The sequence below is a fragment of the Crotalus tigris genome, unplaced genomic scaffold (genome assembly GCF_016545835.1).
Source record: "Crotalus tigris isolate CLP2741 ecotype Arizona unplaced genomic scaffold, ASM1654583v1 scf7180000019942.648020, whole genome shotgun sequence".
Taxonomy (NCBI): domain Eukaryota; kingdom Metazoa; phylum Chordata; class Lepidosauria; order Squamata; family Viperidae; genus Crotalus; species Crotalus tigris.
In genome coordinates this window covers 508,739-517,641 of record NW_024097781.1, presented here as the reverse complement: position 1 = coordinate 517,641, position 8,903 = coordinate 508,739, and the positions used below count along the sequence as shown (strand labels likewise).

Here is an 8,903-nt window from a genome sequence, read left to right as displayed (position 1 = left end):
TCTAAATATTTAAACATTCATTTGAATTTCTGTATTTTTGTAAAATACAGTGCACTTTTGTTATAAAATTTATTCCATTTCTATTCAGCTTTAACTTAGAGAGAGAAAAAATACATAGGGTGATCCTGTAATTTCTATCACTGAAAATAAAACCAGGGGCAGCTTTTGGCATACCAATTCATCTTAAACAAACTTTCTGTTAACTTTAAGCATAATTTAAATAACTTAACTGCTCAGTACAATGAAATACACTGTGCATCTTTTATTTCATTGTAACAGGAATAAATGCATTGGTGCTACAGAACTTAAGAAGTTTCTCTTTGAATGATGGCAAATGTCTCTTAAAACTCCTGCACCATTATACATACTACATACATACATACATACATACATACATACATATAGTACATACATACATACATACATATGTTGTTGCCCTTCAAATGGCTGTCCAGTCTCTTCTTAAAAACTTCCAGTGTTGGAGCATTCACCGCTTCTGGAGGCAGGTTGTTCCACTGGTTAATTGTTCTAACTATCAAGAAATTTCTCCTTAGTTCTAGGTTGCTTCTCTCCTTGATTAGTTTCCATCTGTTGCTTCTTGTCCTGCCTTCAGGTGCTTTGGAAAATAGCTTGACTCCCACTTCTTTGTAGCAGCCCCTGAGATATTGGAACACTGCTATCATGTCGCCCCTCGTCCTTCTCTTCATTAAACTACACGTACCCAATTCCAGCAACCGTTCCTTATATGCTTTAGCCTCCAGTCCCCTAATCATCTTTCTTGCTCTCCAACAATAATAAACAAATATGAAGTATCCCCAGTCTAATAATGTTCTACAATGCAGTCCTAATTCTTCTAATTCAGTAAATTAACTGAAATAATACTAAATATTGTGATCAGATCTTTCCTATCTTTTCATCTACCTTCTTCATCTACATCCTTTGACATAGATTAGGCTGAGAAATTTATTGTTCCAAAGTCATCCAGTGGGTTTGCATTGTTGCTGGGGAGTTAAACTTGGGTTTCCAGGTTCTAGTCCAATATTTTAAACACTCTATTAAACACCAAGAAAGAAACAGAGGTCAACCAACAAATAACCATTATTAGTGGGCCACAAACCTGTTTGCTTCAAATAAATAGAACTTCCTTTAAGGTGAGAAGCTTAATCAGCATCATTGCTTGATGGGGCAATTTTTAAAAAGTTTTGGCATGTAAGTGTAATATATGCATAGTCTTGTGTTTGTTTATTATTATATTGTTGTTCTTTTTTTTAACTGTAAAAAGTTCCGTTTTCTCTTTTCTTTGGGACCCAACAGTCATCCTTTTCCATCTGTCAATTCCCATCTTGACCTATATCTAATAATAATCTGAAGCAAGTCTAAGGACCTTGCAATAATCTTTTTGATTCCATCCATCTGCCTTCCTCTTCTTTTACTTTCCTTGAACCTGTTAACCATAATTGTTTTTCTTGATGTAATTAATCATCTGCTCACTTCATATACCCGAGATATGTTAGTTTCCACTTGTTGATCAATGCCTTGAAAGAGAACAATTAGTCTTTATTTGGTCCAGAGCTGATTAATTGGCCTTCTTGTAGTCTACTGCAACATTATGAACTCTTCCCAAATCCATAGTTCAAAGTCATATCTTTTGTTGTTATTCTTTCTCAGTGTCCAGTTTTCAAAGTTGTACATTATACAAGAAAGGTCCCTGCTTTAATTATCTCCTATATATTTGTCATTATCTTTTCCCACAGATTAATCTTCCAACAATCTTCTACTTTTATATATTAATGAGCCAAAGAAAATAAAACTATCTACCACTTTCATATTTCCCATCAATCATAAATCTATTGAGCATACAGACTGACATTATCTTTCTCTTAATATTTAATCGGTAACCTTGATTTATTTTTACTTTCAGTAGAGGTTTTTTAAAGTGTTCTTTATTGTTAGCTAACAAAACAATTTTCACTCTATAATGAAATTTGAAAATCTTGTCACTTTCAATTTTCTTACTTCATTTTTATCAATCCTGCCTATGGCATATTTTCTATATAAATAGATTAGATATGGAATCAAAATAGGCATTTATTTATTTCAGTCTATATAGATGCCCATCTCACAAACATGACTCTAAGGTGCTCACAAATTAACAACAACAAAACCACAAACTCATATGAATTTAAAACAATTAAAATACAAATTAACTCAAAACATTTAAAAACATGAGAGAGTGCCAACCAACAGTTGACAAACAATATAGCCATCTCACAGGCTCCCCACCTCCACTGGATTTCTAAGCCTGATGGGACAGCCATTTCTTTGAGGACTTCTTAAAGGCAATAAGGGCTGGGGCCAATCTAATCTCAGGGAGGAGGATGTTTCAAAAGCTAAGTGTTGTGACAGAGAAGAATCTTTTCCTGGCTCAGATTCTTTCATTCTCTTCCTGTAATGGAATGTGTAAATGACCTTGGGGAATGAAGGAAAGAGATACTGTCTAGGAAACAAGAGAGGTAGAAACCTCCAGCAGCTTAAGTCAGAGAAAGAAACTTAGGAAGAGTCCACCTTAAAGTAACCTGCCATACATTCTTGTTCATTGTAATAATTTATCCTATTTGTTATTTGTTGGTATGTGTATGTATGATTTTGTGTCTCTGTGTGTCTGTGTATAAATATATAATGAAAAATTTAAAGCTGTTAATTTAGAAAGTGCACAGTAAAGTTGTAAAAATGTCTTTGTTCTACACGTTCCCATAGTACTGGAACTATTATGAAGAACCTATTTATTAGCCTCATGCCTTTTTGTCTAAATATTGGTGGACCTGTTCTTAATTCAGCTTCTATAGATACAATAATTATTACAAAATTTTATAAATAAATAAATTTCAGGTTCAACAGATACAATAATTACAAAAAAACCTTATCTTACACAAAAGTTTTAAAAACATTTCATATAGATATGTTATAATTACTGTCTATCAAATTACGCCTACATATTTAATATACCAAACATATTGTTTGAATAAAAGAACTTATTTATAATAATATATGTAAATATTTAAGTAAATACTTGCATTAAAGTGATAGCAAACTACAGTACCAAAATGAATATTGAAAGTATTTTTATATATCTTTAGTTTTTCCTCCAAAATATTATATTCAAAACATCATTTCCAGAGATGTTGCAATTTCAAATAGAAAACTAAAGTGGTTGAATGACAGTCTTTGTATAACAGGAAGAGTCAAAGGCAAAATAAAGACAATTGTTTGCTGTAAATTAGTATTTTGCTGTTTGAAATAGTTATCAAATAAATAAAATACAGCAAATAGAATATGGTAAAGCAGGTATAGAAGATAAAATGAACTCTGCTGAACAATAAAACTGTTCCATAAGGCAACTGGCCAGACAGCAGCACCCTGAAAGAAGGTGTTGTATAATTTGGGAATAGCACAGAAAAATGATTGTTCCTTACCATAGGCATTCTCCAGTATCTACGGGACGAACATAGGAGGATTTCTCTAAATTACTATAATAAAAGGAGGCAGTTTCTGAACTCAAGGAAGCTAATATTATTCAGTGTTTATTGCTATCACTGACTTGTCCTGAACTTGTGCACATGTATTTGTGCATTTTAAATCCTCTTTCCCCAATATATTAAACTACAGCTCCGCATGTACAAAAAAAATCCTCTATCTTTCATCATAAAGAAACATTTCTTCATATTCCATTCTTACCTGATTTGCTTAACAAACCAATGCCTTTGCTCAACTGACACATACATCTCCATTTGTAGTTATATCTTCAGTTAGAACCAAAGGAGAAAAAAATGAGCTTTGAAGCTACCCCTTAAAAAAAAAAAAATCATTTTCTGACAATTTTTCTTTCTTTGCTAACATAAATCCATTTTTTCCTATACTTTCTCTGATAGCACAGTAATAGGAATGGAACTGGGCAGGTCAGGAATGGTGGTTGGCCCAGTCTTGACCATGCATCCTACAAATTCTGCTCAATGCCTTAATCTGTTCTGAGTAACACATATACTACATATGCCACTATGTATATACTATTGGCAAATTAGGTATCCATCTTAAGTGAAGAAGGTTGAATTTATCTTTGTTAAATTTAACTGCATAATTTTTAATCCTCTTTGTTTAATCTATCAAGGTAATTTTGATTATGGTTTGACTTCCAAGGTATTAGATATTAGTATTGTACAGTGCTGAAATGAAGAGATAGAAAGATAAGAGTATATGAAACATATTTGTTGGAACTCCATAAATTCCATCACAAAAGTTGAGCAAAGAAGTTGCTTTTTAAGAGAGTTGCTAATAGATGCAAGATGATCACACCCACCTGTCATCTCTCCTCAGCAGTCTGGACTGAAGCTAATTACAGAAACACATAGGGATTCAGGAACTTCTACCAAGTTATTAATTTAATTTAATTTAACTTTATTATTTTATTTTAAAGCCAAGAAAGCATCAAAAAAGAATCTGACAATTGTTGAATATCACGTGCAATTTCTATTTGTAATGTTCATATTTCTTACATTTTTTTTCCTACCACCCACACTGTGTAAGATACTAAAAGCAATTCTCTTTTAGGAAAAAGAAATACCTATTCCTTGATTCAATAATGATGTACAGTAATCTACTTTTCATTTTAGGAAAATTAACTCCCCCCCCACTGAATCTGGATCACAATCCTGTAAGCTACCCCACTCAATTTTGAATTGGTAAGTATTCCTTCCATCTCTGCTTTCCAATTTTTAATAAAAATAATGAAGAAGAAAAGACTCCTAACTGGACAGTGCGGGAGTCCATATAAAAAATTCTGGTATTGAAATAAGGAGAAACAATGAACACTCTTGATGTATGATTTTTGAACCAGTTATGTATCTCATATCAGACTCCATAAATAAACCACTTGTTAATCAGAATATCCTGGCATACTTTATAAAATAGTTTGCTGAAATCAAGATATGTCATGTTTAGAGCATTCTCAAAAATCTACTAAACATGTTAGTAAACTTTTTTGCTGAATTCTGTTAATTAACACACTGGTTTTAAGGTCTTTACTGATAAATACAGTATATGGTTGATCTGTTCCAGATATCAATCTCAGACTGACTTGTAATTATCTAATTCCTTTCCCCACCCTTTTCTCTCATCACTTAACACTTTACTTCTTCTCCATGATTTCTGAAAGAAAATAGCTCTCTCAGTGTGAGGGGATGCATTTAATCTGGCCCTGGAAATTCTAACAGTCAAAATAAACAGAAATTCCTTGACTATTATTCTATCAATCTCAAACTTTAGTGCTGTCCCTTCATCCTGTTCTCCACAAATGTTTATTGGAGCACATATGCACTTCTTCATTTTTATTTTAAACTCAAAGGTTCTTTTTATTGATCATACCATTCTTGGCAAACTTTAGCTCATTTTGAGCTTTAGTTTCATTGACATCATCTTTAGAATTCTAGACTGGCTTTTATTATGTGCATTTCTGAGTATGAAAGTCATGTGAGCAATCCATTTATTTTTGGAATATTAGATCCACAGTGACCATCAGACATTTAATTACAATAAAACTACAGCAGGAAAGTTTTTATGAGATAAATATATTCACATGTAGGATTATATTAAAAATGAGAAATTAGGACATACTTAGCCTATAGTTTAAGCCATTTATACTCATGTACATCAATATATCTTAATTATTTTAATTTTCAAAACCGCATGAAATAGTAATGCAAAATACATATTGTCCTTTTTAAGTAACAAAGTCTTTCATAATTTTAATACTTTGAAAATGATAATATTTTCTCCATGAAAGTTTTTTTTCCTTAGACACCTTAGATGCTTAATTAAGTTGGAAATTTCCAAGTTTTATTCTGCTGGTGACTGCTAGCTTGTTAATTAGTTGCCTCTTTCATTGATTAGCAACTTAAGCAGCACTCAATTATAAATGGCTATAATGTCTGCCTTGCTTTAGAGTCAAATTAATATGATATAGACTGTTTAACTATTGGTATGTCTAAATTATTTATGATGGCAAAACTACATTTTATTGTTAATCAACAAAAGTAACATAAAATAAAAACATCTAAATGAATTATTTGTGTTTTGTTTTATCATAATTTACACCAAAACTTTTTGAAAGTTAATGCAATTATGAGCCTACTTTCACTGTGAAAAACTATTGCTTAATTTCAGAAAGTGCACAATATCTGAGGCGCACATTAAAATACATTAACCAAAGAACATAATCTACTGAATGCATTTTAATTAAGAGCTAAACAAGGGAACAGAACATTATATTCAAATTCAAAATTAAAGAGCGAGAAAACAAGTATGATGACAAGTTCCTTTTTGGATAAGAATGGGTATGTCTCATCTTCTTTCTCTATTTTTGATTGGAACTGGAGAACCCATTTGTGGAATTCTATTCGCAAGATGCTCATCTGGAAGAAATTGGGATGAATGTTCGTTTAGTTTATATTCATTATGCTATCTAAATTACACTGGTCACCAGGGGGCACCATGTTACCCCTTTCAACCTTATTAGGATTCATCAGAGGTAGTAAGATGGAATTTTCTGGGATTCAAAAGCTCTACCAGGAAATGAACTCACATATCTTTGCCCTTGGATCACTACTTAAATTGAATTAACTCTAGGTACTCGCACCAGTAGCCTGCAGGAAGGGATAAAGAGAAATTTCTCATCTTCCAAGTCTGTAAAACCCTGTACATGGGGACATACAAAGTAACCCTTGCATCTCTCTGCTATAAGACCTCAAGAAAATGTATAAAACCACTCTAATTGCTGCTAAGCTGATCTAGAAACCACAGACAGGAGAGCATGTAAAAGATCGCACTTGTAGCCATAATATAAAGGATTATAAGCCAACATTTCCTCCATTTAATTTAAAACAATTACTGTGCATTGCTTGAGATGTGATCGCCAAAAGAGTCTTCAGAACATATAAGAATGAAAAGGTTGCATCTGTCTGCAACCCTTTAAAACAGCTATGTAAAAGAAGAACTATACTATTCTAGGACACGGTGGACATGTGTTTTGCTGCTGGATACTCTAAAGTGCCTTTTGAAGTTTGAATCTGAAGCCCTTGAACTCTTCATTATACTAGAGTGGCTCTGAGGAAAAACAAGTTAATCCATGCCATTTAAAGACAGAAAAAGGGGTGTAAAATCTGAAACTCTAAATAGCTGTTTATGGAATTGTATGTTGCACTCTGACTATGAAAAAAGATGAAGAGATCAATTGAAACTTGGCAACAGTTTTTCCTTTTTCCTATAGCTTACAACATGAAAGAGTATGTCAGTAAGAGAACAAGAGGGGGAAAAAAGAAAAGGGAAGGAAAAAAACAGATGTCAGAAAAATAACAAGTGCCTTCATGCAGTTTTTTTAAAAAACACAGGACCTAACAGGTTACTCTAAACAGAGTTGCCCTACTTTGTTTTAAATCAGTTACATATTGCCCAGAATATGACATACAGTATGACACACACTTTCATGACAAAAAATAGCAAACACCATACTAAGAAAAATATTTTTATTAGAACATATCAAAGGTTACAAAACTGGCTAATGCAAGAAAACCTTTCTTTAGTTTCTAAATCTAATCACATTGGCTCCTTAATAAAATTTCTTCTTTTTGGGAAAGTACAAGCAATTAAAGCTGGGTCTTATAATCTTAACTTTATTGCTGTTTTAAATATTGAGTTCATTGTTTTATATTTCATTTCTAATTTTAAACAGGGCTTGATCAAATAATGGAATTAAAACAGGTTATTTAAAAATGGACAACCCGGCGGTTAGAATTTTATAGTGCCCTTTGGATATGCCTTTATTTTTACATTTCTCCACCACAGGAACAAATTTAAGTAATAACATATCTCAAGAAGGCATTTTTTTTTCTCAGTGTGCTACAGCACAGGGGAAAAAAAAAGCAACGGTTTTGATTATTGCATTTTTTTAAGCCTGCATTAGTTTAATGTTGTACTTGACACAAAAAAGTCTTTTGCAGCAAGGATCCAACCTATTTCAGATGCATAATTAAAGTCCTCTCCCATTTCCTGATTTTGAAAGAGAGTGAAACCAGAAGCAAATCCCTCAGCTCATTCATATGCCACCTGCCTGAGTAATCTAACATTCCTCTTCTTCCCTCAGTGCCTGAGCTTAAATCTATCCATTTAATAACTCACCCTGAACAGCTTCCCATCTCACCTGCCTGAACTTGAAACCAATCACAGAACATTCATTATAGCTGCAAACTGTCATAGTTCTCTCCGTTTGTATAATACTTCTTCCTCGCTGTATCTGTCCTGCCCTGTCACCTCTTCGTGACAGAGTTTGTTGCATTGAATGTCGGATTCCAGGGAGAGCAGAAGACAATTCCAGTCTGGAAATACTTAACACTGAAATAGGAGGATACTAACCGGCAATGAAGGAATGATCTATGGCCTTGGATAAATATCCTTTCCATATACACTCAAGGGAATAATTTATGCATTAAGTATTGTTAGGACAAGCAAACTTATATTAATACACTAATTAGAAGGAAAAAGACAGCATTTATTCAGAGGCATAAGCATTTTTCATGTTTAAGTGCTCGGTAATTAAAAGTCATTAGCAAACAGACCTCTGGAAATCTTTTTATAATTTTTGGTAAAGTTTTAAATTTACACTGTACTAGGGATAAGGATGTTCACAAAAAGAGGATAAAGGTTTGTTGTTTATGTATAAAAGAATAATTGAACAAACCATAGAGTTAAGATTTAAGATGTATAACATGCAGTAATTTCTGCAATTATTTAAAAGTTAATAAAAACTGGAATTTGAAATAGTTTTCCTTAGAAAAATAGTTGGTTATTTAAATTTT

General features: G+C 32.6%; 1 long non-coding RNA gene across 1 annotated transcript in view; it reads right to left on the bottom strand.

The window, feature by feature from the left end:
• Nucleotides 1-3,007: 3,007 nt before the first annotated feature.
• LOC120317924 overlaps nt 3,008-8,903 on the bottom strand; it is a 59,787-nt gene continuing 53,891 nt past the window's right edge. The window contains exon 3 of the long non-coding RNA XR_005559348.1: nt 3,008-6,464. This is a non-coding gene — a long non-coding RNA (uncharacterized LOC120317924). The remainder of the gene's footprint in view (nt 6,465-8,903) is intronic.